This window comes from Streptopelia decaocto, assembly GCF_964273445.1.
Source record: "Streptopelia decaocto genome assembly, chromosome: 4".
Lineage (NCBI taxonomy): Eukaryota > Metazoa > Chordata > Aves > Columbiformes > Columbidae > Streptopelia > Streptopelia decaocto.
In genome coordinates, this window is record NC_138658.1 from 69008504 (window position 1) to 69023580 (window position 15077).

The window sequence follows — 15077 nt, forward strand, 5'->3', positions numbered from 1 at the left end:
ATGGAGCTTTGAGCAACCTGGTCTAGTGTAAGATGTCCCTGCTCATGGCAGGGGGTTCAAACTAGATGAGCTTTAAGGTCCTTTCCAATCCAAACCATTCTGTGATTCTGTTCCTAAAAGAAGGATAAAAATCAAAATGTTTCAAGGATCTGGCTAGTTCATTTCTCACAGATGATTTATAGCATTCAGGTAAATGCCCCGTTTTCTCACCAGAAAGGAGACTTGGTAGGCTAAGCATACAGAACTTGAAATTTTGCATGAATGCAGTGAAAAAGCAATGCAAAGAGCTGGTGTCTGAATTCTGGTTAGTCTAAGGATTGAAATCCTTTTATTTATACATTTAACTAAGGATGAGCTTTTGTTTCTGTCACAATGCACAGAATAATTTCTAAATCATATTTAAGACTTCCAGCAGAAGAGGTTAACTAACACTGTGAACTCATCCAGCCAGGGGAGCTCTGAATTCATGTGGCATTTAAGTGGGGAGATCGAAGTACTGATACCAAATGAAATGTTATTAACAGTTTTGCACAAGCAAAGATCTTCAAGAAATTTCAATGCAAGACGTCCCAGTGCCTCACCACCCTCATAATAAAAACATTCTTCCTTGATGAAGACAAATGCCAAGGTATGTTGCTGTAGTTTGGACATTTCAGCATCCTAGCTTCTGCTACAAGCTACCTGCTTCTTTTCCCACATCATATCCCCCTAAGTAGTTCAGGAAGCTGCTCTGCCCTCTGGCTTTTACATTTTTCCTCTTTTTAACTAGAAAGCAGCCCAATTCCTAATGTTCCCATCCAGATGGCGGTTCTGCTGTTGGTGGTGAATCACAGAATGTTAGGGATTGCCAGCCTTTCATCCCTTGTTGCTTTGCCAAGACCAAACAAACACAAAAACCACCAAAACAAAGAACAACCACCAAGCAAATCCAAAAACCCCCAACAAAACAACAAAAAACCCCACAACCAACCAACCAACCAACCAGCCAAAAAACCACCCACCAAAAATAATAATAAAATATTACAGAGACACTCTGCATTTTTCAAAACCCACACATCTGTCTTAGAGCAAAATTTTCCTAACTACACAACTGTGATCAAGTCAACAACTTATAAGCGTAGGGTTAGGCCACTAATTAAGCGAGAACTGTAGGAAAGATTTAAGTGGGATTTAGGGGTTTGACCTGTCCTTTTTCAAATGCCAGGTTCATATACGTGACCGTGCATTTCAAATGGGTCAAGAGAGCTTGGCTGTAAGTACCCAACACTTTGCTGTGAATTAATATTTAATCAAATGTACAACATGAGGCTGAATATTAAAGCTTATCTTTGATTTTGACTTCTATGATTTTCTTGGGTTTCTAAACCCCTCTGAAAATACTTGAGCATTTCATAACAGTGTTACTCATAGGATATTTTCCTTAGCTATGATTAAAGCTAGTGAGAATGTAAATCTACAAAGGGAAATCTAAGCATGACCTCATCAGCATAAAGTACGTGGGAGACTAATTTAGTTATATCCCTATTAGTAATGACAAATCAAATTGTTCCTCCTGTTAAATCGCTAATATAGCAAGGTTTTGCAACTCAGCACATAACACTCATGATAAATCGTTTCAGCCTGTACACAAACACTGATGACTGCTTTAAACCTGGGTTCATTCCTGATTTCAAACTCTTTCAGTGCATTTTAGTTGAGCCGTCCTATTTCCCTTAATATATGGAAAGGAAAAAAAATGAAGTTAATCTCTATTCTCATGCACCGCATATTAAGCACTCAGCATTTATAACCCTGCAGCTGATTGCTTAGCAACGTCTTTGGGAGGAACGGCTCACCTGATGCACTATCGGGCGCTCCTCTGTTCCCAGGGAAGAGCAGGGATGAAATGAGGTCAGGCAGCGTAAACTTATCCTGTGCCGAGCGGCATTTGCTCCTCTCCGTAATGAAGTTAATCAAAGTCATTAATTTGATCCTGTTTTATTGTTATAATTGGAAGCTATAATTTGAAGCGGCTCAAAGAGGCACAGTCTTATCTGTAATTATACCTTTATAATTACATTTATATTTTAAAGTAAACATTTTCATGTATTGCTGTAAATAGACAATGTATGATGGAGAATAATGCTGTCTCATACTGCTTTTCAGCTAGAGCTGCGTTATTGAAAACATGGACTGTAAATGGGAGGGGGAGCTATTGACATCATCCAGTTTTGTGCTATTTAATTTGTTTTTATCTTGCATTCTAAGGTTAAAACTGAGCCTAAACCCCTATACAGGCCCAATATCAAAGGCTAGGGCAAATGGGAGAGAGAAAGAACTGCTGTTCAGACTAATTAACTTTTAAAAATTGCAGGCTCAAAGATTGTCCTCATGTAGCAAAGCTCTGGGAGTTCACAGTGGCTGAAAAGCCACATGCTGGAGACACCTCCAGACCGATGGCTGTCACAGCGGCCAGCAAGGACCGGCCCTGCTGATCCTGCGGGTGATGGGTGAGGAGAAATCGCATTGCTTGTCCTGTGTTCGGCATCTCGCTCGGTGAGACCACGGTGGGGGTATGAAAGCACCTTTCGTCTGCACAGCCAATTTGGCTGCCTCTGTTCCCCTGGGGCTCTGCTCGCTGGCTGTCTCCACGGCATGCATATGAGCTCCCTCCTGTCTCTGCTCTGGAGCAAACCAACTGGTTTCTCCTGGGGAGAAACCTCGGCACGACTGACGGTGCTTTTTTCCAGGGCTGCCCAGACAGAAGAACCTGTCATGAGATGGACCAGACTCTACACTGGACAGTCCTCCAACCATCCCAGGAGACCTTATGTTCACCGACCTCCATGCTGAACTGCAGAACCCAAAACACCTTTACCTCTTGCTGCAAAACCAGAATGCTGGCAGGCTGCCCTTTCATTGCTTGGAGAATTTAAAAGTAATTTTAAAGGCTTCTGATAAAATAATTACTGATCCGGGGTCTGTGGTGCTCTGCAGGGAGCTGAGAGGAGACCCAAGTGGTGCAGAGCATGAAGGTAACCATTGCCCTTCAGAGTGCTGGCCCTTGGCAGTGAGGACACAAGCCAGCCTGTAGCAAAGAGCAACAACTTAATGGTGCCTCCCAGGCATTTTCCACAGCAGCAGCAGCGAACACACAGCCTTTGCCAAGTAGCCAACACTCAGCATTTCCTTTCTTCTCCCTGAGATCATTTCTGGACTTTGAAAACCTCCTCTCCCCTGTGGCTGAGTGCAAAGCGATGGAGCCCTCCAGAGATGTAGAAATGGGTGACACAGAAGTGGGTCCATGAGGATGGGTCTCCAGAGGTAGAATGAGGACATCAAGTGTGTGGAGCCCAGAATGAGGGAAATGAGCCTGTGCAGAAACAGAAAAAGTACGAAGATGTTGCTGGAAGAAAACAACTCAGGAATGAATCCCAACCATGCTCCATTTTGGAAGGAATCTCCTGAAGAATGTAAGAAACCTGGCAATTTATGTAAAGAGTTGAAAAGCAAAAGCTGAGATGTTTTTAATGTAGTAAAAACTGAATTCACAGATTTTGTGAGAAAGAGAGAGTGAAAGGGTCCTGTGTTCTTTACGTGATAATAACCTTGATGCAGCTACCAGCAATCTTGAATATATGTCCTCCTTGGCAAACTAGTGCCAAAACTGGGAGCTGAACTCTGAAGCTGATATCACCCTCAGGTACCTGGCTCTCAGCAAATAGATTTTTTCCATTTCTCATCTATATTTACCTCATAGTATATGTGCAATATATTTATAACTAAGCATCTGTCCATACTTGGCATATTCTCTTCTCTGTTTAAACACACACCTGAGAAGAATCATGAACAATTTGCAGTGAAGCCCATCGCCTGTCACAAGGAATAAAAGCATTTATAGAAAAAGTTCCAGTACATCTCTGTAAAATGAATATATGAACATTGATTCATGAAAGATGAACTAGAACTGAATGACAAAGGACCTAGCAGGCACTGCGTGAACAAGCCACACAAGAACCTCAGGGCCCACATATCAGGTCAGCGTGCTTTATTTTAGCTTACTGCAATGTTTAGAAGTGATACAGTATTTTTGAAGCCTTCACTTTTCAGTTTCTCATTTGAGATGATTTTACATGAGATTGCTGCTGTGAAAATGCTTGTTCACCACCAGATGTAAAAAACAAAAAAAAAGGTAATAATAAAATTAGCTTCTCAAAATGTTTCAATTTGAGCACTCAAAACCAATGGTCATTCTTGTAAGTTTTGGCTATGGACACTCTGGCAGGGCTGGGAGAGAGGGGCCATAAAAGCACTGTGCTCTTCATGCAAGTACTTGTTCTAGCAGGAGGCCAAACAGGTACGTTTTGGGGCTGGTTTCTCAAGGAGAGCAGGGGACTTTCTAAGCAATCAGGAATATTCTATTAAATTCAGCAAGTGTGATTGAAATGGGTACAAGTTCACTTCAACCACTTTGGTCTCCTTCACTTGTATTGTCTCAGGATCCTTCAGAGCAAGTGTCCTCCCTCCAAAAAGTTGTGTAAATGTATATAGCTGGGGAACTGGACTGGGGAACTGGACTTGATCAAACAAAGCTGGAAAGGCTGGAAAAGCGTTTTGCACCTCATTTCATACAAAGTCTGGGCTGGCTGGGGTGATAGCAGTGGCCTCACCAGCACAGCCTCCAAAACTAAACACCCCATGTTTTCCTGGTTACTCTTATCCTTCTTTAGCATCTCTAGTAACAACACACCAGCAGCAATCTTGGCTGTTTGAACAGAAGTCTCCCCTGTGTAGTCTGTTATTAAATTCTCCTATGTCTTTATTAGATATCAGATGCAATGAAAGGTGACATCTCCAGGGAAATCTTGCATGAGCTATGGGGATGCGATGTTAATTGACTAGGGGAGACGGAAAGTCTACAAGTGTCACGATCTTCTGAAGTCTCCATGAAAGCGTTAAGATCCAGATCGCACTCTTTTTTTTGTTGTTCTTTCTCCCTAAAGGAAAACACACTCGAGAAGCACATAGAACAAGGTACTTGTCTCTTTCCTACCCAGTAGTGCTTCCTTCAATTTTAAGGATCGATTTGGTGTCTTTGTTTTATATTATTTTGCCATGATGTGGTGTCTATCCTTTTTATCTCACTTACTGGTACAACTTACAAGTTCTCCTTCCCCTGTGACAGTTTCAGTTCAGATAAAAATGGCAAAATCGCTGCATAATCAGTATTTTTAAAAAATTGTTGATCAAACAGGCGAGGGGAAGATGGATGCAGACTGCAGGACTAAACCCCAAGGGGCTGATGGGCAGGTGCCAGGCAGCACGGCGGGGGCTGCTCAAGGCAGGAGGAGGCAAAGCCGGGTGCCCAGGTAAAGAAATAAATAGTCTAAAGTACTGTATCATATGACATTTGTACTACTTAATTTAAAAAAAAAAAAAAAAAAAAAAAAAAAAGTTAAAATAGAGGTATGGTTGAAAGAACTTGGTTTGAATTATTTAAAGCCAGGTGCTGAAAAGCTCAGGACTTGCAGAGATATGATTAAACCATGGTTCAGGAGCATTGTGTTTACGTTAGCTTTAGCCCATGTCCCTCCTGGTGTACCCTGGATGCAAGCACATGTCCTGCTCCATTCCGCTTCCCAACAGGTATCCCATGAGGGTCTGCAGATGTATTTATGATACCAGCAGTACTCACAAAGGTCAGTTTTCATACCAGAAACCCTCCTGTCTTTCACTGTGGCCACATGCTCCCACAGAGCTCACACCATGTACCTCCTGCCCTCCCACCCCTTCGCCCTTGGGCTGCCCAGGCCAAGTTTTGGGATACAGCCTGTTCCTGTGGACTTCTGCTTAAAGAACCCTTCCAGTCTGCAGCATGGCCTGGAAGATGTCTTTTCAGTCAGGGTGAACATTAGAGAACTGCCCTTATTGCTAGAAACCTGGGATATATTTGAGAATTAAAGTGAGTTAAAACACCCCAGAAGTTTAAGCTGGGTTTTTCTTTTATTAAATTTCCAAACGACCAAAGCGGGGTGGGGGGAGGAGGTGGAGAGAAAGACATCTTAACGTTCTCCTTAAACTCATTTTTAGCTGTAAACTAATTGGAAATTTGTGTTTATTTCTAATGGGGAATGCATTCTAATGTTTATTTCTAATGGGGAATGCATTCTGCACCGCGAGCGCTGCAGCGTGGTGAAGGACGTGCTCCGTTTTCCATCCAAACCAGAAAAAGCATCTTCCGTTTGGGTGGAAATCCCAGCCAAAGCTGTGTGGGGGGAGGACGGCTGGTTCTGCACGAGAAGTGCACGTGGTCCCAGGTCCAGACTCACACCCACCTTGTCACAGTGTCAGCGCTGGCTCCAGTTTGCTCTTCGTGCGCAGTTTTCCCTCACGTCTCTCCGGACGGGGGGGCACATACTCGCAGCACTGTTGGACACGGCGCACACCCCCTCTATTTTGGAAAAGCAAATCAAGGCGCTGTTTGCTCCCAGAATACATCTACATCGCAGCTGCATTATTAGTTGGCTGTCGGGCTCTTCCGAGCCCAGCGGTCAGATGCAGCTGCTCGTTAACTGCACGGAACCCTGCGCCTTTACGAGCAAGATGTGTTGTGGTTGGCTGGGTGGGCTATGTTTCTTGGATTGCCTCAAAAATAGTTTTCTGCTTTACTAGACCTGAATGGCTGATGATCTTAACATTTGCTCTAATTGCTGTTTAACTTCAGAGCTGCTTTAATACATGTAGCAGTAGTAGTTACAAAGAAAATACTCTACCAGAATTGAAATAATTAAAAAAATATATATATATGAAGCTTTCATATGTATAGGGAGAGACTTAAACGTGCACCGAGCTTTTTAGGGTCTGGATTTAAAACAGTATAATCACAGAAACAACAACAGAGGCCCTAAGGGTGAGAGAGGTGATGTCCTGCAAACCAGAAAGGAAGCAGACTGTGCAAATTGCTTTCTAATAGATTTTTGAAGGTGTTGAAGGAGCCTTGTTGGTTAATCTAAGCTGCCTCTAAGTTGAATTTTTGTTTTGTTACAATTTATTATTATGATGAACAGGAACTGATGTAGGATTGCTAGGAATAGGTAAAGTGCTACTAAAATCCGTAATAGTTTATCTTTGATCTGCTGAGATATGGTATCAGCATGTCAACAGCCCAGCAGCAATCAGGACCTGGTTCTCTTCTTGCAGGAACTGGCACTGGGGTAAATCTCTGATTCAGGACAGCATTTTGGCACGAGCCAAGCACTAAGTGCATGGGCAGGACAACAGTCTCACTCTTTTTTTAGCCCCCTCTTGCTGCCCAGAACTGTGCAAATCTCCCCACAACCACCCATTATGGACGAGGTTTTCCCTCCTGCCCTCAGACCTGTGAAGAGCTGGGAGATGCAGGAGGGATGCAGAAAACTCTGTCCTCCCTCCTGACCCCTCTTCTGTCCCAAAAAGGAGAGAGAGCAGCTCCAATGGAGGTGACTGATGTTATAGCCCAGCAGCAGAACCCTAGCAGTCACATTTTCATGGCCTGTCCAAGCCGCAGATAAGATGATGACCAAAATCCAGCTAACATCCAACTGGAAATGTAAGATTTTGGCTTCAGAAAAGCTGTATGCCTGGAAGGTTTGTAGAGGACCAAAAAAACCCAACAAACTAGAAAAAATTATAGGGGCTCCATGGTGACATAATTGTGACTTAGCAAGAGGGTTCCCTCGAGGAATAAGGAACTCATTCCACCCAAGGAGGGATCTATTGCTGCAGACTCCAGCACGGACAGAGAGACCCGCACTCCTGCAAACAACCCCTCAGCACAGACAGCTCCGCAAATCTTGTCTTCTAGGCAATCACTCCTGTGTCACAACAAAACCCCTTCCTTACTCCTAATACCGCAAGTCAGTGGATTCCAGAGGGTGAACGGGCCACTACTCTCCATCAGAGCATCCCGGGTGTCTGTGTCTGTGGGGCAAAGCCCAGCTGGGGTCCTGCACTTCGAGGAAGCAGAGGAGTTCAGGTCAGACTCAGCCTTCCTTGCATCTTTTTTGCACTACCAAATGTGTGTATCCGACCCTTTTGTACTCAGAAGTCTACAGAAAAATACCACAACACCCCTTTGTCTGCTTGTGATGTCTTTTATAAACATTGAGGATCAGTGTAAAAAAGGTAAGCAATTACCATGAATAATGTCACAACCATTCCCTTGCAGTAATGCTGATAAGCGCTCCCACTGCAAGTCCTGCAAACAAATGTATCAGATGAGTTTCTCTCCATTGGCATGACCCTTTGCGACATCACACATGAGCTGAATTAGTATTCTCGGGATGGCAGGAAAAGCTTTTTCCTCCAAGTATTTCTGTGAGCGTGCAGGCTCCGGTGGTGCAGCCGACCCTGTCGAGCCCTGAGACAGGGAACACTTTCCCCATCTCCTTCACCTGCAACTTGGCTGAAGGCTGGGGAATGCAATTCCAGGCATTTTATGCCTTTATTTTTTTTTTTTCTTTTTCCTGTGGTGATTTGGGATCTTGCTTCTGCGATTTCAGGGTCCCCACATGCCCTTCCCTTTCTGGCCATCGGCCGCCAGTGTGGCTGCAGGAGCCACTCGAGCTGAAGCCGTCTGAGATGTGGGCTCCTTCAAAGACACAAAACGAATTCATTTTTCCTTAAGTGAAGGCCTGTCCTATGAAGTGAGACTTAGCTTCTCAGATCCCTTGTGTTTTGACTCACTTTTTACCACCTTTGGATGTGTATATTTGCAAATAATTTTCACTGAGAAATGACTGAGGGCCTCTGGGTACAGCTGCTCTCTAAAATCAATGACACTTTTGAGCCATCACTGCCTGCATCCCGACTGTAACTCAGCTGTGCTGCAGTGGTCAGATACAACCAGGAATTAAAATGCTGGTTTGTTGTGGAGATTTTTATCTTTTATATATATATATATATATATATATATATATATATATAATTTATTCATTTATTTATTTATTTTTAATTAATTCTCACTCAGAAGCACTGAGCTTTTATGGCTTTCTGTCCTGGAGCTCAAACTAATGCTAAGGGAATCATTCAGTGAATGCTACTAAATATTTGTTCAGGATGGGAACATTCAGCACTGCTTTGGCAAAGTATTTTCTTCTGTGCACTCCTGACTAATAGAGTTTTCCCTTTTCTTTGTAAAAAGCAGATTTTCCTGCACTTTGTTTCAATGAGACTTGAAGGTTCTGCACCCTGGGGCCATTGCGTAGCTGCTGGAGCTCTGCTCTACTGGTGACCTGTCCTTCCTTAGAGGTTATTAATACTTTCTTCATTAGTGATTTAACATTGCAAAATGAAAACTGGTTACATCAGCTATGGACTTGCTGGAGCTAAGTTTGTGAACGTAAAACATCATCATTCATGGTGATGAGCAGGTACCAAGTATCTGCTCTCTGCGGCCCCACAAGCAGTTGCAGGTTGCCCACCTTCTTATCAGCCCAGTTTATAAAGAACCAGGTAATGGTATCAACCCAAAAAGTCCTTCATTGTAACATTTAGGGTTCTTCCACGGGTGTTTCTTTCCTTCATCACCTAACACTCCCCTCTAGGTGTTGTGTGTCTGTAGAAGTGTTAATACAGTGACTCACATAAAGTTGTCCATGGCTTAGTTAAAAATATTTAACTGCTCTTAAGCTGCTGGCCTCATCCTTTGGGGGAATTGCCTTTTTTTCAGTTTCCTTTGGTCTGTGTGTGCTCTCTGAAACCTGTTAGCAGGAACCATCAGCTCAGGAGTGGGTGCAGAGGGTTGGACCTACTCAACCCATACTCAGAGATGAACATCTGGCAGAACCTCTGGTGCCATCTGTGCCAGCTCCTGGCTCCTTCCACTGCTGGCCAAGCCTTACAGGGCCAGCACCGTCAGCAGCATCAGGTGAAGGATGCGGGATCCCAAACAGGAACAAAACGGAGGTAAACACCTAGTAGATATAAAGCAGAGCAGTCGGGGAGGGTCTTCGTGGGGCTGTATCTGTGGGTATTGTAGGCCAGTGTGAGCAAGTGTTTGTATTTCTCTGCTGGTGTGTCCGATGATCTGGTAGATCTCACGCAGTGCAACATCTGCGACACCGGCATGAGAACCCACACCTTTCAGCAGAGGCGTTTCATTAAGTGCACTTATTGCTTAGGCTAAGCGGGGAGGGTAAGACACTCTTGCTTGGGAATCATCAAAAAGTTACACTCTGGGGCTGTGCAAGCTGAGAACGGTGTACACAGAACAGATAATTATCCCCCAAGTTACAAATGGGCTCAGAATTAGAGCAACAGCCAAGCTTTGCATTAGATGGGAACAGCTGCATACACCATAGCCTCCAAATTTCCATAGAAACTTGGATCAGCCATAGAATATCTTCATTTTGTAAATGTTTTAATTATGATGCTATAACATTGTTCTGTAAGGATTGCAATGCTAAAGCCGAGGCTCCATGGAAGCCGGAGTTTAAAAGCAGTTTCCCTACACTGTATTTTAAAAAAAGCAAAGCTGGTTTAGGATTAAGACTTATGGTTTCTGATAGATTTGATCTTTTTCCATGCTACTGCATGCACTCTTTTAAATAAATAAACTCCCACTGAGCTTGCTACTCCAGTGGGACTGGATTGAACTTCCAAGCATGCATGAATTATAAAGTCAGATATATGTTCCTGCAGAGAGGAGAATTACTCGCATAAACCATCACTGATGCACGTAGCCTGCCTCAGTCCTTGTAAAACAAAACCGCGGGTGCGAAGAGCCGGTGCCGCACCCTGATGGGTGCATTGCCCCACGCAGACGTGTCGCTTCCTGGGTGTCGCAACCGCTCCACGTTGCGGCCAAGGGGATGGCCCTGCAGATTGCAACAGGGGCTGGCAGGATGTGGCTGCTGCGTGCGTGGCGGCTGCACCGCTGCCGATGTTTACAAGATCAGGTACCGAAGTGGAAGTGGAGTCCGGCGGGCGGCCCTGGGAGATCTGGTTAGATCAAAGCCTTTCCCACGGCCAGGGCTCCCGGCGCGGTCGCAATGTGCCTCGCACGGCAGCAGTGAGCGGCGGCTGTGTCACCGCACTGGTGCTGTCCCCTGGGGTCTGTGCGTGCCCCAGCACAGCTGGGCCGGAGAGCTCTTCTGCAGCTGAGCTTTTGTAAAACCAGCCGGAGGACCCAAGCTGCTGTTGCTTGATGCTGCAAGGTGCTCGTGGGTTGTCCCAGCCTGGTGCAGACATGGGTGTGGAGCTGCACCATGCAGCTGGGAGCCTGCACAGGGCCAGACCTGCCTGCCCAGGGGCTGCGGGGCAGCAGGTCCAGCTGTGGATGCTGCCACTGGCACTGCCACCAGTGCTGCCACCAGCGCTGCCGGCCGTGCTGACCCGCTGCTGCTCTGCCCCTGCCAGGCTCCTCTCCCTGCCCTTTCTCTGCCTGTCCCCCAGGGACATAAGGCCCTAAGAATCAATGCTCAGCGAAATGTTCCTTAACTATCTGCCTGGGATAGTTGCTCAAGTTGTTCAGATGAGGTAAAGCTTTATTTTTTTTCTTTTTTTTTTTTTTTTTCCTCTTTCAGGGCAAGTTTTGTTTGCATTTCCTTGTGGGATGAGTAGGCAAGGGGGAGCTAAGCATCAAACCCCAAACCTGTCAGCTGTTTATGGGCATGGGGCCAGCCATGACTCTGTGGTTTCTATGTGCTTTCTCTATAAAATGCTGTGTTTTGCTGCCCTGCATTATAAGGAGTGGAGACGCCAGTTGGTGGGAGACGGTGCAGCCGAGCAGTCGCACTGACATTCCCATGAGGCTTAGGTCAACAGAAGATGTTTGCCCAAGCCCAGCAAGCTGTGAATCAGAATATGGCTCCTAACAAAAAAGAAATCGTCCTAGCCCATGCTTTGCGAGTCATCAGTCACAGCAGAGTGATGAAACACTTGTCCCTTCTCACCCTGATAAGCGCTTTATTTTTAGCCTACCTTTTAGCATCACTTCGGCAGCTGGTCCTGCAGGCTGGGCTGTCGCTTCTGGCTCCCCATGCAGACGCAGACCCCGCTGTCGGCGCGTGCTGGGCTGTCGCTGAGCCCTTCCAGCTCCTAATTTACACTCCAGGACAACGTGTCACTGCAAAACATTTGCTTTGTCGTGCCTTCATCTCCCTCTCACCTTTTGCTGCCATGCCGCATCGCGCCGTGACTTTTTGCAGAAACAGTTTTCTGGTCAGCTTGGCAAAAAGCATCCTACATCTTCATGTTCACCAAGTTCCTTCCAGCAAACTGAATATTTTCGGGGCGCTTTGGGGTAACTTTTTCAGACAAGAAAATGCCAGGCAGGACGTTGTTCTGTGCAGAGGAGCTGCCCGTGCAGCCCCAGCTCTCACTGCGGTGACAGAAACCAGCTGGCCGCGTGTGTCCCGCCAGCAGGGTCTGGGTGGATGCTCAGGTGGCTGCTCTGGGTATCCCAGGTGATCCCAGCGTGTCCCAACCAGAGCCTGTGGCAGAGTATGGGAACCATTTGCAAAAGCTGCTGCCAAAGTGAGTGACTCCATGTCCCCAGCTGCTGTGGCTGTGGGTGCTTTGGGGCTTTTCTAGTAGTGCCGTGAAAATGCCACCAGGGATGGGAAACTTGGGGACCGGCGATTTTCTGCTTGCAAGTGTTAATGCGTTCAGAAGCAAATTTACTTGCAGAAATGCTTTGAATTGGACAAAAGTTTGTTCAAAAAGAAAACTAGAGAGAAGGAGAAATTTTAGTTCCCATTTTCAAATGTTTTGGTTCAATGTCTTTCGGTCTTACAGAAAAAGGTAATGTATAAAGGCCTGCATCAGATTTCACAGAAAGCAAACACTTTGATGTACCTGAAGTTAAACAATTTTTGAATTGCAATTGACAAATGTATTACCTGATTCAGAGTGGAAAACAAATTCCGAAATTGCAGATTTTTCCCATAAAACAAAACGAAACAAAACGTGGCTCTCTTCCAGCTCTCCCTTCTGAATGAAATATGTAGCCCAGTTCCCTGAAAAAAAGACAGAGCTGTACGTGTGACCAGGATGGTCCCTTTCAGCCAGTGTCTCAGTGCTGGCTTTCCACATGGGATTTCTTAGCTGTGTTGGGTCAACCAGTCATGTGCTGGGCAATAAACCAGAGGGTTTCAGGACCCGGCCCCTGCACAGCCTGTTTCCATCTCCTGGCCTTTCCCAACAGATGGCAATCCTCGTACATTTGCTGCCCCATGATTTCTGCTGGTGCTTCAGAGCATTTCAAGGTCTATGCCAGCCTGCAGAAATCCTCTAACAGCAGAAAAGGACCTCAAAGTCCATCCAGACACACCTTCCCAGCAGAAAAAAAAGGGTTTCTCTGAGGAGATACCTTAAAGATATTCAGTTGCAGCATCTTCATCAAGCACAGGTGAGGAGAGCAAGTCTACCTTGTAAAACACTCGTGTTTCCTCCCAAGAGCTTTTCCCTCTTCCCCCTGAAATAGCTGGTCTTCCTCCACCCTCCTCTTCACCAGCAATTAGCCAGCAGACTGCAAAGTTGCTCATGGTGGGGCTCTCGGTTGCCTCACTGCACACTGGGAATCTTGATTATTGTTGTTATTTTTATTATTATTATTGTAGTATCTAAAGGGCTCAGGCATTGCAGCAGGCATTTTGCAGATATGTCAGAAAATAGATGTGCACTCGAAGGCAAGATTCAACAAGTGGGAGACAAAATTAGAAGGAAGGGTTGATATTAGGGACAAGTGGCCAAACTGACCACCACCGCTCACCCTTGGAAGTACTGGATAAGGTTAATAAATGGAAATGTGCTCCATAAAAAGTTATTAAATGTTTTAAAATTTTAGGCTAGTTACAGACTTCATTTATTTTTCTCAGCCATACAATTTTGAAAGGCTTTGAAGTCCTGTTTTCTGAAGTCACTTGGGCAACCCAAGTCCCAGTGACTTTCAGGGAGATGGGAACTCCATGATCCCTTCGCTGCTGTAAGAAGCAGCACATTGTTTCTTCCTTCATCTAAAGATTCTTGAATACTGAACGTGGGGTCAAATGTTTTTGAGTTAAGATATGCACAGGGGGAGGAGAATGAGGATGATGCATCTAAAAAGCCCAATATTTTATCTAAAATTGCCCATTTATATGACATATCTTTTTTTTTGTTTTTTCAAAGGTGACGCTAAGTACTTTAAACACCAGTAAAATGTGAGTTTACTTGATCATGAACTTGACACTTTAGATGTGCTAACAAAACATAGCCTAGATAGGCTTCCTCTCAGTTTGTGTGTTTATAGGTATTTGGTGGAAAAAAAATAGCCAGTTTTAGATGTTTGTCAGTCTCTAAGGAAAATGTTCATTAACACAGCACCTGCAATCAGCCACGATGTTGTGTCCCCACAATCAGCACCGTCCTGCATCACCGGTGTGATAGAAATCCCCATCAGTGCCCAGGAGGGGATGACCGGGAGGAGTTACCCCGTGCCAACAAGAGCCAAGGTATTTCTTAAGCATGATCTGTAACCATCTTGCAGAGATCAGAGTTAATTTGTGGACAGGCAAAAAAACCCCAACAAAATATCTTTGGAAAAATCACCGGAGCATTCAGGGTCTGTTTTAGATGATTGTTTTTCAAGGAGACATAAGGTGGTCCATTTGTGATGAGGGGAGATGTTCGTGCACGTCCTCTTGAAGTGCCGATGTCTGGAAACTGCTGGTCAAAGATGTGATGCTGTAAAAATCACAGGAAATGGAAATGAGTTTATCAAAGTGGGTATTTTTCATGCGTCTAAAAGTCTGACATGGGAGCTTTGCAGAGCTGCCATCCTGGAAAAGCTTGACTGCTCCCATTCAGAGGAAACAAGTAAGAATGTTTTACTCTTTTTTTACTGTTGATAAAGGGTTGGTGTGGCCTGAGGACAGTGAGCTAAGGGAGAAGAAGCAGAGGGAGAAGCACTTGAAAATTTGGCTTCAGTAAATTGTTCCTTAGATTCAATGACTCATTATTTTCTTTCGGTGCATGTGGCTCTCTGTGTATAAACTCAGTCAGAAAAATATCCTTCAGTCATTCGTGAGAGCTAGTAATGGTTTCCTAAGGATTAATTCCTCCTAAAAGATACTGCC